Raw genomic sequence first — 17,690 nt, forward strand, 5'->3', positions numbered from 1 at the left:
CTTTAAGTAATGGCCGGGCATCTTTGCTATATCCGCTTTGCAACACATACCAAAAACATGTATTCTGGCTAGCCATGTAGAATTATCATTTACTGTAGTGTGTGGGTAGCCAACACTCCACAAATAATAAAATAATAAAAACAACACTCCACCACACGGTGGCCTTGTTCATGCGGTGCTGTATTTTTAAACGTGGAACCTGAGAGAGGACTGTGACACACAGGACACAGTTAGTCGTGTGACCCAAAGCAGACGCCCAATACAATGTTAAAGTTTTGCCTTCAGTGGCTATTACGGAGCCATCCGTTCGTAAGCCTTTAGTTTAGACACCATAGAAGCAATATTATTGGTTCTTTCGGTAAAGTAACGTAGAAGAGAAATAATACAATAAATACATAGAAAATATACCATATAAGCTTATTAAGACAATGTGAAACCTGTTGCAAGATCCGTTGTTAAATATTTTGTATTTCATCTTGACAAAGTCACTTATATGTACATGTGCATACCTTTTTTGACAATTCACTGCTGTAGGAGATCCTATCCATGCAGTTATTTGACCCAGTCCATTTGGAAGGCCAATGGAAGTGGTATTGTATGTTTATAAACATTAACTAATCGGCAGATTGCACCTTAATATATTTGGGGACGGCAAAGCTTGTCAAAATGATACGCCACTTAGTTGAGCTATCATTTGTGGCCAGGTCGCTTTTGAACAAGAAGTTAACGCCACGGTGGACGTTGTCTGGTATGATGGGGATGGTTTAGTTTTATTTGTATCTGTTTGGGTGATTTGTTTACCATTTTTGTACTTTTAACTCCTACCATGTTTTTGTTTGTTTGTTGTAACGTTCTTACCCTGTGCCCCTGTGGAAAAGAGCTTTATAGCTCATCGGATTCCTCCTCCTGCAGTATTATAATACAGATTCTCATTTGCTGGCGCGCGCTCACACTGTGTGGCTGCCTTCCTGCTCGGTCGTGGCTCCTGCTAGCTCCTCGAAGTGGTCCTCTCTGTCGACGGCAGTGAGCAAATACTGCGGCAAGCTGATAGTTGAAAATCATTAGTTTAAAGAAAATATATATAATCCCAATTTGGTTCATTTACTGCTTTTCAATCAACCAACTTCAGGCACAGTGGTTAATGTTTGTGCCAGACTGGCACAGATAATGCACGCAGCAATGTGATGAAAAGTCATCCTTGACGGCATCAATGAGAGACAGCTTGAGATGTCGCTTGTCACCAACTCAAGCACAACTGAGACACGTTCCGTGCTACGATCGTTTTGCTGATTCAATTCAATGACCCATCCGGAATTACCATGCACCGCGTAACGAAACTCCCAGGTGCTTTGCATTCACGTGACGTTAGCATTCAGCTGCAGCGGTCTCTCCACGGTAACGCGAAACGATCTACAAACTTGAAAATTAATTCAATGCAAAGCAATTCAGAGTCTTCACACCGAGATTCCAACCAATGTCAACACTGCCAATATCGACACGCGTGTGGAAAAGTACAGTAAAACCTTGGATTGCGAGTAACTTGGTCTGCGAGTGTTTTGCAAGACGAGCAAAAATTGTAATTAAATAATAATTTGATAAACGAGCGAGGTTTTGCAATACGAGTAGTACGTGTATACGCTTTGTCTGCCGAGCGTCACGTGATCACATCTGATATACGAGTGCTTTGATATACGAGTGCTTTGGATTACAAGCACGTTTCCGGTACGAATTATGCTCGCAATCCAAGGGTTTACTGTACATGTTTTTACGGTTTGAAATGAGACCCACCTGTGTGTCATGATAGAAGACACAGCATCAGGAATAGCTGTGTACATATTCGTGTGACCAGACGTTCACTGTAATTGCTAGCCCTGTTTATACTGCATTCGCCGTATTTCCAGGGAAATTATATTTCCATAGCCATAATAATTGAATGTAATAATACTACCGTATAGTATTCTTGGTTCTTTCGGTAAAGTGACGTAGAAGGGAAATAATAAAATAATAAAAATATAAAACAATAAAATTATCATGATTTTTTTTTATTTTTTTGATGTGGATTTCAAACCTGATGATGATTGCTTGTGTTGCAGTCGAAACGTCGTGAGAATTTGATTGTTTTATATTTTTATTATTTTATTATTTCCCTTCTACGTGACTTTACCGAAAGAACCAAGAATATGAATCCCTGCAGTCACGAAAGCTTTAAATATTTTTTTTACCGTATAGTAGTAGTTGAATAATTATTATTTCCCGAGCAGGTAACCAGAAACTATCCACAGCCCGGGCCTTATCCAGATGATTCCGTCCTTAAACCGTAGGTGGCGCTGCAAAAGTTGAGATGATGGGATCATCATCCCCCCTTGCAACTGCACACGACCCGGAGCCATGAAGGTAAACATAGCATCAAGACAGCGTTCAGGCTGGCGTAACAACAATGCTTGAATACAATCCCCTTTGTCAACCCACTGCTGGATGAAAGTCCCCACCCCGTGTCGATCGTGACGGGGTTGTTTGGCCATACTTCACCGCGGGGGTCAACGCGTTTTGGAGAAGAGGGAACCGATAAAGGATGTGCTTCTGCAGTATACAAAAAGTCAGACCCCCCCTCAAATATAACGTCACAAAGCTCTGCCCCCCCCCCAAAATAAAACATGCTTCAAATCGCTTTAAACTATTGTCATTGTAGTGCGTATTTAATGTGGCGCTGCACTCTGGTGTTGTAGGAGAAAACAATTATTAAAAAGTCTACTTAATTAAGTAGACGTGTTGTCTATATTTATTTAAAGTTGCGCATTTTGATGTGACGTCACATTTCTCAACCCCCCCCCCCTCGTCACACATCGTCACAAATGTCTGACCCCCCACCCCCCCTAGGTGCGTGACGTCATTTATGGACGGCCCCTATAGCCGTGGCCCAGAACAGTACTTGGGGTGGCCGGGCTCAGACGCCAGTGGGCTGACTGTCGTACCAAAATGGATTTCTCTCTTTCGTTATTTTCAACCGTCTTTCTGACTTCATCTTTGCTTACTCTTTGGTTCTTTCGGTAAAGTCACGTATAAAGATAAATTAATAAATTAAATACTAGCATAGGACGTTTCGATTGCAACACAAGCAATCATCAGGTATAAATGAAATAGAAACACAAATCTAGTATACTTATAAATGTAATGTAATACAACAGAGTCGGATAACATAACAGTCAACACCCTACCTGGTTGATTACGTTCTTCCTGAGAATTCTAAATTTGAGAGAGAGAGATAAAACACAGAACTACAGATATATAGACAGCCATATATGTCTATATGTCTCTGGTTCTGTGTTTCAACCAGGTAGGGTGTTGACTGTTATGTTATCCGACTCTCTGTTGTATTACATTACATTTCTAAGTATACTAGATTTGTGTTTCTATTTCATTTATACCTGATGACGATTGCTTGTGTTGCAATCGAAACGTCGCATGCTAGTATTTAATTTATTATTTTATCTTTATACGTGACTTTACCGAAAGAACCAAAGAGTAATTCCTGCAGTCACGAAAGCTCCAAATGAAGTTTCATCTTTGCTTCATTGTTTAATTATTCCCGCCTTGTTATGAATAGCACCATGAGAACGATCGCTGAAGGGCGCTTTAAACATTTCAGTTATTATTATTCACCTCGTACGTTACGAGAGCGCTGTAATGAATGACCACGCGTTCAAATAAAGCATTTTGTTGTCATTCAAGAAGTCTCTTCCAACTCGTGTCGGACAGGCCGGAACACACAACCCTGGGTTGCACTTAAACCTCGAGACTCAGCGTGGGGAACCTTTTATCTGCCAAGGGCCATTTGGATATTTATACAAATTTATTTATACAAAATTATCAACTTAAAATTAGCCCGTTATATTTGGTCAAACATTTAATTAACTCACCCCTGATGTGATGGCTTCTCTTTGGCGAGGCGTGGTGATGTTAGCTGGTATTGATGATGTTGCTACTCGCAACTGCTTTTCCAGGTTTGCTCCTAGATTTATTGAATTTCGAGTCCCGCCTGCGGTTAGCCTTGGCAGGGCCAGACCAAATGACTTCGCGGGCCTTATACGGCCCGCGGGCCGGACGTTCCCCACCCAGTATAGTCCAGAACATGTGCTTGGGTGTTTTTAAATCCTTTATATTAAGTTCACTTGCTTGCTTGCTTGCGCGCTTACGACCGTGCAAATCTTTCTGTCGTTTTTTAACCCCCTTCCCGTGATCCCAATCGAGCTGACATTTTGCACACAGACTCGTTGTGCGTGACAATTTATTTTCGTGAAAAAAAAATTCCAAAATTTTCCACTTTTTAGGAAAAAAAAATTTCACTAACACAATCATATATTTTTCCTAAACACAGAAAATTATTCAAGAAAACAACAAAAATGTACAATATAAACAATCATACAAAAACTGAAAACCTTATAATCCTTATATACGACTTTCCTTATATTTAATTTAAAATACTAATGTGATAAAAATGAAACTCTTACTCAATAAAAACAGAAATGAATAATAAAATAAAACCGATGCCACGCATATAAAGGATTTATAGTGAAAAACTTTGTTTTTACGGGTTAATTTTTTTCTTATTATTCTTCTTCTCCTGTCGTGTTCTGCTTCTGGCTCGCCACAAGAGTGCGCTGCAGGGCCTCTTTCTCGCGCTCACAGCGCTGCGCTTGAGACGCGTTCAGTCCAAATCACAATGCTGCGTTACCACGACCACTTACAAAGCGGGCCAGCCTGATTGGCAACACCCGTGCTAATTTGATGGCTCGGCCCGGATATCAGTCGCCCTCACGCGGCCAAGTCATCTCCAACCGAGCCGGGCAGTACAATTGTTGTTGGCCACCACGGTTCGCTTTGTCGCTAGGGCTACACCACCCCTCCTCTCTCCCGTCTGTCCGGAGAGAGAACGCCAACACGGGGCCACTGACTGTGCGCCTGGGGGTTGCATTTGACACGGACTCGCAGCCGTGACCAGCGGCATCGCGTGTCGGTCAGATGGCAAATGCTGCTGGCGCGGCAAGGGCTGTGTTCTGTCGTATGTAACAGCTCCTAATTGTACCGGGGGCGCAACGCTTGAGTGATTCTATTGTAGCCACAATGTCCTTTATACGGGTTGGAGCGGTGGTGCAGTGGTCAGCGCACTGTGCTTTGGACCTGTCGACTCGACTATTGGATTGTTTATCCAGGTCCTACTGCATTGGAATGCTTCGCGCCAAACTGTTGAGCAAGTTTTGAAGGTTCTTAAACAACGTGCTCCACATTCAAAGTTCAGGATCACGTGTTCATAAAACCAATAATTTACATGGCGGTTGTTTGACCATACTTCACCACGATGGTGAGTGTGGGTTTGGTAACGGTAGCGAACCTCGGACTGGCACAGACAACACTCGCCGCTGGTGTTGTTTGCGACCGGGACTCGAACTCATTTCACGTGGTTCAAGCAAAGTTGAACCAACCGCTGTGCCACCGCTCCGTACACACACACACACACAACGATATATAATTTATAGTTATACTGACAACACTAAACGTCTCTTTCGTATTGAGCCACAAAATAATACAACGCAAGAATGCGAAAAACCACGGTCGTAACCGCCTGTGTTTCGGCACGATGTCCGACGTTTCGCTCCAAGCGACGAAGCTCCCAGCACGCGGAGCGCACCGTCCGTCATCATTTCCGGACGGCACGCGGCACGACTCGACAACGCATCGCCGGGGCTCGAGCTAAACACGGCAGCGCGACCGCCGTTAATCCCACGCGCAGCGGTGCGGTCAATGAATGTCACCGTCACCACGGCGATGAGACGCGTTCGGCTCGCCACAGCGCGCTGGCGCAAATCGCGGCGTGGATGATGCGGATTGGCGCTCGGTCGTGCGGGGGTTGGGGGGTGCTTTAAATGTATATTTACGAGGATACAACTGCCGCCGCGATGAGAGGATACGCGTCTATGCGACTGCCGAACACGCACGCGCCTCCAGGCAGGGGGCGCGCCTCGTTTAAACGAAGCAGGCGAGCGCAAGGGAGCTGATGATGATGATGGTGGTGCCGGTCGTGGTAGTGGCGGCGGCAACGCGTGGGGCGCGCGGTAATAAATCAGCCGCGCTGATGAATGGGCCTAATCTGGGCAATTTAACAGCAAATGACAAACACGCGTTCTCGCTTTGTGCGATGATAGATTATTAACACTCAGCCGTTATGGTACGGTATTGTTAAACGCCCAAAGTGGCATTGGCACGGGGCGTGCAAGATATGCGTAACGTGAGAAGCTGCGTTGCTTGCCCGACACAAATCGCGTTACGGCATCGCTTAAGCAATCGGACTTTTTTTTCCTCTTCAGTATTTTCTGGATTGAAACGAGACACCGTCACTTAATCAGCAGCCGCTGTACTTTGCCTGCCGCATGGTCAATTTCAGTGACAAACGACTGAGAAATAAGAGCACATTGGGCGGGTCGCGTGCGCCTGGACGAAGGCACTGACAATTTTGCGCATTTTTTATCCGTTCACAAACAACGGGCAGCGGGGGCCACTTAGCAGTCCCGATCGCTACGTGGGATGGAGAGAAAAAACATTCAGTTTTGCCGAGTACGTACTTTGCCCAAAAGGTATAATGGATGAGGATGAATACATCTCCTGCAGTGAGCAATATTCTAATAACCTGGTAATCTGGTCGCCCTGGCAATGGCCTGGGTGTGGTGCCAGGTTCGTCCAGGGGCGACTGCTGTGAATCACTGCACTTGAGACCACTCCACTCCATCCACCGCTCATTCGAATCTCTTCCGCCATTGATGTTCGTCAACACACGGTGTTCCATCGCCGGCAGTACTCTATAAATAATATTCTCCTCTGAGCCTATTGTGTGAAACGACGACGCGCCAAACGCACTCGGCTGCGCGCTGACATGTCGGCTGAACGTCGCGTTCCAGTGCCTTTTAAATCGGCGCGTGGGTCACCGTTTCAAAGCGGGAGCTGAGTGTCTCCGTTGCAGCCAGCAGCTGGCTGGAGGCGCGTTAGCGGCGTGATGTATGGAGCGGGCAGGCGACGCCCTTGCCGATTAACCTCGGCGCGCATCGGTACGCCCAATTACCCCACTCGTCCTTGCGTCGCGTCCCCGTCCACGTGCCCGCTAACGCGCGTGTGCGAACGCGGTGAGATCGGCACCGCATCGGTGAGGCCAGTGAGGGCAGTATCCCCCCCTCCCCCGCCTTCCCGGGTGTACCAGCAGCAGCTCTGAAATTGCTTGCGCACGCCACTGCTGGTGAACACAGCCACCGCACGAGAGGGTGCCCGAGAGAGCTCTTCCAGAGTTCCGGAGCAGGAGTCGGCGACCCAACATCACAGGGACAATTTTTGATTTAAAGCTTTCGTGACTGCAAGGATTCATATTCTTGGTTCTTTCGGTAAAGTCACGAAGAAGGGAAACAACAAAATAATACAATTTTTTAAAAATAAAATTCTCACGACGTTTCAACTGCAACACAAGCAATCATCATCAGGTGTGGAAAACACAGCAAGAAAATTAGAAAAAATATTACAGGGACAATTTTTGTTGTTCGAATTTCGATACAAAACTCAATCATTCGAGAGAGAGAGAGCCGCAATGCATGTGAATACATCCATACATTACGTCACGAAGCTGTCCGCAGAGAGCCGCGTGTGGCTCTGGAGCCGCAGATTGCCGACCCCTGGTCGAGAGGCAGGGCCGGATTAAGGCGTGGGGGCATTAGGGGCTGCAAGCCAGAGGCCTCCGCCAGCTTGGAGGACCTCCAGAGATGAAGTGAAAAGTTATTTCAGTTGTGAATGCTGAATTTTATTTGTTGTTAGCCTTGTAAAAATACATTTTATTTTTCTTTAACTTTTTTTCCTTTTGAAAATATTACTGGGGGCCTCACAGTAGCTAGAGGGTAACGTTTGGCCTACTCTCCCATGCCAAATGCGCCAGATGTCTTGAAAGAAGTGTGAATGCCTCCATATTTTTACTCCACCACACGCGACATTAAGTCTGTCGACTTACTGTGGTGTACCCAGTTATATTGTTGCGTGGACAGAGGCGATGGGGGGGGGGGGGTCACTTAGGAACCGTACCCATTGATTCAACTACAGCGCTGTTATTGAGGGTCCGCTGGTCCCGGGAAATGCGTTTCGGAACGAAAGATACGTTTTTTAAAATATTTGTAACCTCCGTGCATTCCATCTTCGAACACAGCATGCGGTGTGGCCCTGGGCTAAACGGTGGGGTGCATTGATGAAGGGCATAAGCCTCCATCCATTACGTGTCGTAGCCACTAAGGCACACGTTTTACCTTGGCCATGATGTGGAAAGGCAAACGATTATCATTGAAAAAATAATGAGAAAGTGACTGATGATAATAATGATCAGTATCGTCCCTACGCACGTGTAGGGACGATGCGTATGTGCGGGTGACCCCACAGTAAGTAGGGCCCCATCCTCTGTGTGTGTCTCTCTCCGTGTCTATTCGGGAGTCTCTGTCTTTTCGTGTCTCTCTCCGTGTGGGTGTCTCTCCCTCTCATTGCATCTCTGTCTCATAATCTCCGTGACTCTCCGTCTCTCTCCCTACCTCCGTGTGTGTCTCCGTGTCTGACCGGTGCTCCAACTTAGCTGCCCTCTTCCCCTTGTCTGCATAGGGCCCACTTATTGTTGAGACAGCTCTGATGACGACGACGACAATGATAATGATGATGATGATATGGAGTTTATTTTAGGCACCGGCAGGTAAAACTAAACACGGTTGGGAATAGCAATGAGCAAAAAAAACCACATGACTGATGGAGTCAAAAGTGATTAATCTTTCTTGCTCTGTATTTCAGATTCTACCAACCCATGCGTGGCCAACTTTCCTACCCCGTCCACGCAATTAAAGGGAAGTGGTGGGCACGATGACGCAGCAGGAACAGAGAGAGCGTGGGTGCGAGTGGGTGAGCAGTTAGCCGTGCTGCCAGACTCATGCTGTGGTGGTTTCCCATTAATGTACCTGGCCCCTTTTCAATGTATACACTTCTTCTTTCGTATGGCTGATGTAGATGGAGAGCAACGACTACACTTTCACATTCAGGTGGTCAAGCCAGATAACTGCGTCAGAAGCAGCGGAGTGTGAGATGCTAGAAGAGATATATAGACACAATGTAGAGATGTAGCAAGATGAGAGTAGAGAACTGAAGACAAGAAGGTCTATAATGATTAATTCGCTTTTGCTAATTGTCAAAAGTGAATGTTTATTAACATCTGAATTCTAGCAGATTTTTCGGTGCATCTATATTTTCATGATTCCAGGATCCCTTGGGCTACTTGAGGCCCTGAGATTTAAGTATGTTGCTCGTGCCACCACTGTGGTGTTTTTTTTTACTTCCATGATTGTGATTGCGGTTGTCAATGTGGGCGTTGGCGGTGAGCGTGACGCCTGCCTTGGAAATGGAGCACCACAGCGGCTAGATATTGACTCCCTCGCCTGGTATACAGATGGCCGTGGGTTCCATCCTGACCCTGACGTCCGGAAATTTGGAATTTGCACGTTCTCCACGTGGCCGCGTGGATTTTTCTCCGGGTCCTCCGGGTTTTCCCTCCACATTTAGATTCAACGTGCGTTCAGAGTGTGTGGCTGTTTTAAACGTTCCACACGATTGCAAGCCACCTCGTTGAGTCGTCGTTTGTGGCCCAGGTCGCTTCTGATAAAGAGCTATATAGCTCAGTGGGCCTTACCTGGTTAAAATAAAAAAAAAATCGTTTACTCTTAGTTTAGTTTAGAGCGCGTCATGCACGCCTCGATGTGGGACTTGTCTGGGCATTGTCGCTTTGCTGAGCCCGTGAATGCGAATGTGTATCAGTGTATGGCAGCGTGGTCGCGGATGAAAGATTGCAGGCCGCCACGCGTTGCAATTACCTTGGAAGGATGATGAGCCGAAAATACTCCCAGATTCATCATCATCGCCCCCCCCTGCCCCCTCCCCCGGGTGGGGCGGCAACACGGCTCAGCGGTAGCGCGTTCACAGATTGTTGTAGAGGTTCACGGTTCAAATACAGCGGCCGCCGTGATTAATACTGTCGGCGCGTTAGCCTCTCGTATGCTTGAGAGTTTCTCCGGGCACTGCAGTGTCATTATCTACACAAATGCTTAGTTAACAAATAGGATTGTTCAAGCATTCAAAATATGCAGGACTCTTTCTGCTAAAAATAGTATTGATGCTGGGATAAATGACATTATATTTGTTGTTGAAACTAAATTCTTAGATTATGTCATCAGACACCCATCACGCTCGATGCACTGATTGTCCGGCTCTTGTCCCGATCCGATTTGTTTCCGATCTGACTCTGTCCATTCCGATCCGATTACCACCAGCGGTCCATCCATCACGAACGCGCGTAACTCCACGTCCCATGTCCAATTACAATCAGCGTTTTTTTTATGACTCTGCTCACACGGCCCTAATGTGATAATGAATACCAATTAAACGTCGACGTGGTAAGCTATGATGAATTCATTCATGGCTTGCAATTGCCAGTTCGGGCATGATGACACGAGCGGTGTTTGCACGCCGTGTGAGCTTAACGCACAATCTTTTTTTGAAATACTGCAGACTGTAAAATAAAAAAACTGCAAACGGTTGCAATGTTACCGGGAGTTAAAATTTGCTCCTTCTTAATGTTCCTAAACGGAATTAAATGTGGTATAAGTACGTTATAGCTGTTAATCACAACGACGTCTGTTGTGATTAATATTCAGCGTAATGATGCTTGAAAGCAGGAGGTCTTCGGCCCAATTGTGTCTCCCGGTATGCGAGTTGAATGGGTGGTTTGCGTTTAGTGGGGTGCTACTTAACGAAACTCATTTCTCGCCTGTGATTACTTTGTTGCGTTTGTGCCTTTTGCCGTTTCTTGATTTGACGATTCATTTTTTATGGGGGGGGGGGGGGGGGTTATCTGCTTGGTAGTTTCCATATGTAAGATTCGGCCCTTATATATATAACTATCTGTACTACCCGGCTTCGCCCGGGACTTGGATTCACCACACCCGGCCTCCTTTGTCTCCCCAGTGGCGATGTTCACACACCACACCAGTTACTCGTTTAAGGCTGAGACGACCTAGGGGAGGCCCAGGATCGGTTCAAATAATCGTCACCGGTGGTGGCCGTGAGCGGGAATCGAACTCGAGTCGCCGGGTTCGTAGCGCAGCGCGCTAGCCGCTACACTACAATGCGTGACGCTTCCACATGCGCGGGTCACGTGACAGATTTAACGTCACAGCTCACTTGCCGTGCAAAACATATATGCATTATTGAGCTACCCCCCCCCCCCCCATAAAAAAATATAAAGTGTATTTTTATATTTTTTGCATAGGTGTACAGTATGGAAAGTACTCACATGGCAAATTTCAAGTTTGTTGCATGTCGGGAAGTACGCTAAACATTTTGAACAGACACACATAATCACAACTTTGCCTTTTCTATATATGGAGATGTACAGCCTTGTGGGACGTAATTAGCATGAATGACCGTATATAAAATGAAATTATCATTAAAGTTGGGTCAAGTGTGAGTGCTTCCACCTCTTTCATGATTCTGGCAAGCATGGAAGAGTAAGCCAAAACACCCTCCGTGGAGGTGGCTCGATCGTGAGAGCTTCCTCTCGTGGAAGCCCTTCCGGCAGATGTGACGTGAGCAGCCATTTGCAAAGGCTGCACCTTTATAGTGGAGCTCGACCTTTTGACCTCCATCATAGTTCATGTGTAAATTCCATCGCGGGCGACGGGCCACTTGACACGCATGTGACGCGCTGCGGTTGCGTTGATGGCACACGTGCGCGCTAGAATAAGTAAGCGCTTGTCCCTCCTGACGGTCTCCCGGTGCCTGTGAAACCCACTGCCCAGTACGTATGTACTGCATGTACGGTGGACTTCTTTTGCACCGTGCGTAACCAGCCGTGCCAATCGGAGGTGAGCACTCCCTCTTCTCTCTCAGATTCTAGAGCACAGCTTCACAGCGCGCTGGAGCGTCGCGAGACGCAGCTGCAACGAGAGGTAACACGCTCATGTAGGAGCGAAAATTGTGGGTATTCCCGCAAGTAGGCTTTCTCCACTGCTGGATGAGGGCCTTCCCATGACTTGTAAGTCGTCGAGGGGCTACTGGACCGCACAGTGCCACGCTGGTCAGTGCGGGTTGGAGATGGATGTCTGGCAGCTTATTCGTGGGCGCGTAGAAGCACAACGCAGCAATCCGTTTTCATCAACTGCCCACGATGCAGCCCTCGCGACAGCAGCGTACGATGGCTGTGTCGTGCATGCAACATCAGCCCTGGGGAGACGAAGGCGGCCGGGCCACCCACCGCATCGTGTGATCGTGTCGTGCTTGCTAACAGCACTTGCCCCAACAGCCTGGTGATATCTATACGGGGGATCTCTGTCTTTGGTTAAGGAGGACGGTGGGCGCCCCATATAACCGTGCACTTTATGACCACACTGCGGGTATTTTACAGCGACACAAAGCTCCAGTTTGAGCCAAAGTGGCCTCGACTGCGCGCATTACGTCAGATGAGCTGCGTGGATGCGGCAGAGAGACACCCGATCCACGGTTGGTGCATCATGTAGACAAGGTGGCGAGATGTTAACTACCTCTCCTGGTATACAAGAGGTCGTGGGTTCTATCCAGACCCTGAAGCCTGTATATATACGTCTTTAGTTTGCATGTTCTCCCCGTGGTCGCGTGGATTTTTCTCTGCGTTCTTCAGTTTTCCCCTCCGCATTAAGAAATACGCGTTTAGAGTGTTTGCCCGCTATAAATGTCCACGTGATAAGCCACTTGGTTGAGCTATCATTTGTGGCCAGGTCGTTTGTGAAAATGAATGATATAGCTCAATGGGCCTTACACGGTACGATAAAAACAATAGTTTAGTTTTAGTTTAGACAAGAGGGTGGTTGGCATACACGGGGGAAAAAAATAACACGTGTTTAATTTCTCTTGCACACACTCATTTTGCGTCACAGTGGAGCATAATGAGTAAAACTTATAAATAGAAGCAGAGCTTTGGTCTTACCAGCAGCCTATTTATTGGCTTTTCCAAACCAATAATATCAAGCTCCACAGCAGCGTACAATGGGTGTGTGTGCGGCATTGTTTTTTTCCGTTGAACGGGAGTTCCATATTATATAGGGTGTTTAAAAAGATGGACCCAATTTCAAAACAGTACTGCTTTGAAATTGGGTCCATCTCTTTGAAACACCCTGTATGTTGAGTGCTCTTGCCAATTACATTTATAAATCCAGCCGTATTCGTTTAACAAGTCTGACTGCTAATGACGAGACCCTGCATGTCTCCTTTAAACAGAGTCTGATCAGCACTATTGGTCTGGAAAGCCAACAGGCAGATGGACTCAAACATTATTTTTTGCACAGGTGCAGAGATGGAATGGGAGCGTCGGGGTATATGTTCGCGATCTCAACGCAGCATTTACATTAATGACCAACAGAACCTTAAACAACTCGGACCATCCCGCCTCTCCCTGCACCACGACCCCTCTGAGCTGGATTTGCTCCTCTCCGTGGATTATCGTGCTCCGTGCGCCGCTGTGTGCTGGGCAGAGTTGAATGTCGTGGGGAAGGGGGATGTGTGTTTTGCAAGTTGACACGCGCGACGCAGAGTCGCTCTGTTGCCCAGCCGAGACCACGGAAAGAAGGCACCGGGGTTTGTGTTATCTTTAAAGAGGTTTTGTTTTCACGGAGTCGCGGTGCATCTCAACGTGACTTGATGCGTGCTGGGCGTCTATCGGTGTGGAGTTTGCACAGCGGACGGCTTTCAAAGCGGTGGCATTTTAATGTTTTAGTGATTTCAGGGCGGTTTAAGAAAGCAATGGAAGGCACACGGGACTTGCCATCCAAGATGGTCGCTGGGGTTCTATTCAATCTCCTGGCGTGGCAGGCGAAGCAATGTATGGTGCAGGTTTATTTGACTTCCCCTCTCGCCTCTCCCCTGCCAGCGGAATAAAGGTGAAACACCACCTTTAGTCGATTACACACAAAGTGTTTGCCACACATGAACCGCCAATGCCTTGGTGATCTCGTCAAGGAGCATAAACCATCACGAGAAACTCCGGTCATCGTCACAGCGGCTTGTGGCTCCCCATCGAACAAAGATGGTCACCGCATCGCTCGCGTTCAGATGCGCTTCTGCAGCCGTCTGGAACGCTCCTCCTTCCAATATTAGGAAGCCACTGGAGCTATACACTTTTAAACTTATTTTGAAAATTAATTTCTTTAGAACTGCTTTTTGTGTTTAGTTTGTTGTCCTTCTCCCGCACCTCCGATTAGCACGGTTGGCTACGTCCAGCGCGAAAGAAGTTCAACATGCGTGCATATGTACGCTCAGCAGCAGGTTGCGCGTCTTGGGGTCAGGTGTGGGAACTGCCACCTCTTCCAAGACGTTTGGCCAATATGGAAGAGGCGACCAAACACTTCCAAAGAAGCCACCTCCTCCAGTGGAGGCCCTTCCTCTAGCAGTGGCATGAGCGGGCAACTGCTGGGCAGCACCACCTGTACCTGTTCAAGCAACTCAGGTTTTAAAAAAAAGAAAAATTATTCTGACCATTTTCTCCGGATTATAAGATGCTCTGTAACATAAGTCGCACTCCCAAAACGTGTGGCCGGTGGTCGTAAAAAGTTATTAAACACCAGACATGCAAATCCACACACACACCTACCGGATTATTTGATTTCGGCTGTGTTTTATAATCCCGAGAACACGGTGCTTAAACAGGTAAAGGAGTAGGCCTGCAATTCCTTTGCTCACGCCACCGTTGGCGGAAGAGCCTCTCGGCGAGGTTTTTTTTCTTCTTTCCCGTCTCCTCCACGCTGGTCACAACGCCTTTGGTAGAGGTGCGATTGACCCACTATTTACCCCACTCTCCACTCCCGCTCTCTACCCCGCTCTCCACCCCGCTCTCCACCCCGCTCTCCACCCCTCTCTCCACCCCTCTCTCCACCCCTCTCTCCACCCCTCTCTCCACCCCGCTCTCCACCACGCTCTCCACCCCGCTCTCTACCCCACCATTACCCCGCTCTCCACCCCGCTCTTTACCCCGCTCTCCACCCCGCTCTCCACCCCGCTCTCCACCCCTCTCTCCACCCCTCTCTCCACCCCGCTCTCCACCCCGCTCTCCACCCCGCTCTCCACCCCGCTCTCTACCCCAACATTACCCCGCTCTCCACCCCGCTCTCCACCCCGCTCTCCACCCCGCTCTCCACCCCGCTCTCCACCCCTCTCTCCACCCCTCTCTCCACCCCGCTCTCCACCCCGCTCTCCACCCCGCTCTCTACCCCACCCTTACCCCGCTCTCCACCCCGCTCTCCACCCCGCTCTCCACCCCTCTCTCCACCCCTCTCTCCACCCCGCTCTCCACCCCGCTCTCCACCCCGCTCTCTACCCCACCCTTACCTTGCTCTCCACCCCTCTCTCCACCCCGCTCTCCACCCCGCTCTCTACCCCGCTCTCTACCCCACCCTTACCCCGCTCTCCACCCCGCTCTCCACCCCGCTCTCCACCCCACTCTCCACCCCACCCTTACCCCGCTCTCCACCCCACTCTCCACCCCGCTCTCCACCCCGCTCTCCACCCCGCTCTCTACCCCGCTCTCCACCCCACTCTCCACCCCACCCTTACCCCGCTCTCCACCCTGCTCTCCACCCCTCTCTCCACCCCGCTCTCCACCCCGCTCTCCACCCCACCCTTACCCCGCTCTCCACCCCGCTCTCTACCCCCGCTCTCCACCCCGCTCTCCACCCCGCTCTCCACCCCGCTCTCCACCCCACCCTTACCCCGCTCTCCACCCCGCTCTCCACCCCTCTCTCCACCCCGCTCTCCACCCCGCTCTCCACCCCACCCTTACCCCGCTCTCCACCCCTCTCTCCTCCCCACTCTCCACCCCGCTCTCCACCCCGCTCTCCACCCCACCCTTACCCCGCTTTCCACCCCGCTCTCCAGCCCGCTCTCCACCCCGCTCTCCACCCCGCTCTCCACCCCACTCTCCACCCCACCCTTACCCCGCTCTCCACCCCGCTCTCCACCCCACTCTCCACCCCACCCTTACCCCGCTCTCCACCCCGCTCTCCACCCCACTCTCCACCCCACTCTCCACCCCGCTCTCCACCCCTCTCTCCACCCCACTCTCTACCCCACTCTTCACCCCGCTCTCCACCCCGCTCTCCACCCCGCTCTCCACCCCGCTCTCCACCCCGCTCTCCACCCCACCCTTACCCCGCTCTCCACCCCGCTCTCCACCCCACTCTCCACCCCACCCTTACCCCCGCTCTCCACCCCGCTCTCCACCCCGCTCTCCACCCCGCTCTCCACCCCGCTCTCCACCCCTCTCTCCACCCCGCTCTCCACCCCGCTCTCCACCCCGCTTCCACCCCGCTCTCCACCCCGCTCTCCACCCCGCTCTCCACCCCGCTCTCCACCCCGCTCTCCACCCCGCTCTCCACCCCGCTCTCCACCCCGCTCTCCACCCCGCTCTCCACCCCGCTCTCCACCCCGCTCTCCACCCCGCTCTCCACCCCGCTCTCCACCCCGCTCTCCACCCCTCTCTCCACCCCGCTCTCCACCCCGCTCTCCACCCCGCTCTCCACCCCGCTCTCCACCCCGCTCTCCACCCCGCTCTCCACCCCGCTCTCCACCCCGCTCTTCACCCCGCTCTTCCACCCCGCTCTCCACCCCGCTCTCCACCCCGCTCTCCACCCCGCTCTCCACCCCGCTCTCCACCCCGCTCTCCACCCCGCTCTCCACCCCGCTCTCCACCCCCTCCTCCACCCCGCCTCTCCACCCCCTCTCCACCCCGCTCTCACACCCCAGCTCTCCACCCCACCCTTACCCCCGCTCTACCCGCGCCCACCCCACTCTCCACCCCCGCTCTCCACCCCGCTCCTCCACCCCGCGTCTCTACCCGCTCTCCACCCCCACTCTCCACCCCACCCTGACCCCGCTCTCCACCCCGCTCTCCACCCCTCTCTCCACCCCGCTCTCCACCCCGCTCTCCACCCCACCCTTACCCGCTCTCCACCCCGCTCTCTACCCCGCTCTCCACCCCGCTCTCCACCCGCTCTCCACCCCGCTCTCCACCCCACCCTTACCCCGCTCTCCACCCCGCTCTCCACCCTCTCTCCACCCCGCTCTCCACCCGCGCTCTCCACCCCACCCTTATCCCGCTCTCCACCCCTCTCTCCCCCCCTCTCTCCACCCCGCTCTCCACACCCCGCTCTCCACCCCACCCTTACCCCGCTTTCCACCACCGCTCTCCAGCCCGCTCCTCCACCCCGCTCTCCACCCCGCTCTCCACCCCACTCTCCACCCCACCCTTACCCCGCTCTCCACCCCGCTCTCCACCCCACTCTCCACCCCACCCTTACCCCGCTCTCCACCCCGCTCTCCACCCCACTCTCCACCCCACTCTCCACCCCGCTCTCCACCCCTCTCTCCACCCCACTCTCTACCCCACTCTTCACCCCGCTCTCCACCCCGCTCTCCACCCCGCTCTCCACCCCGCTCTCCACCCCGCTCTCCACCCCACCCTTACCCCGCTCTCCACCCCCGCTCTCCACCCCACTCTCCACCCCACCCTTACCCCGCTCTCCACCCCGCTCTCCACCCCGCTCTCCACCCCGCTCTCC

This window comes from Lethenteron reissneri, chromosome 20 (assembly GCF_015708825.2).
Source record: "Lethenteron reissneri isolate LAM-NWPU_2019-01 chromosome 20, ASM1570882v1, whole genome shotgun sequence".
Classification (NCBI taxonomy): domain Eukaryota; kingdom Metazoa; phylum Chordata; class Hyperoartia; order Petromyzontiformes; family Petromyzontidae; genus Lethenteron; species Lethenteron reissneri.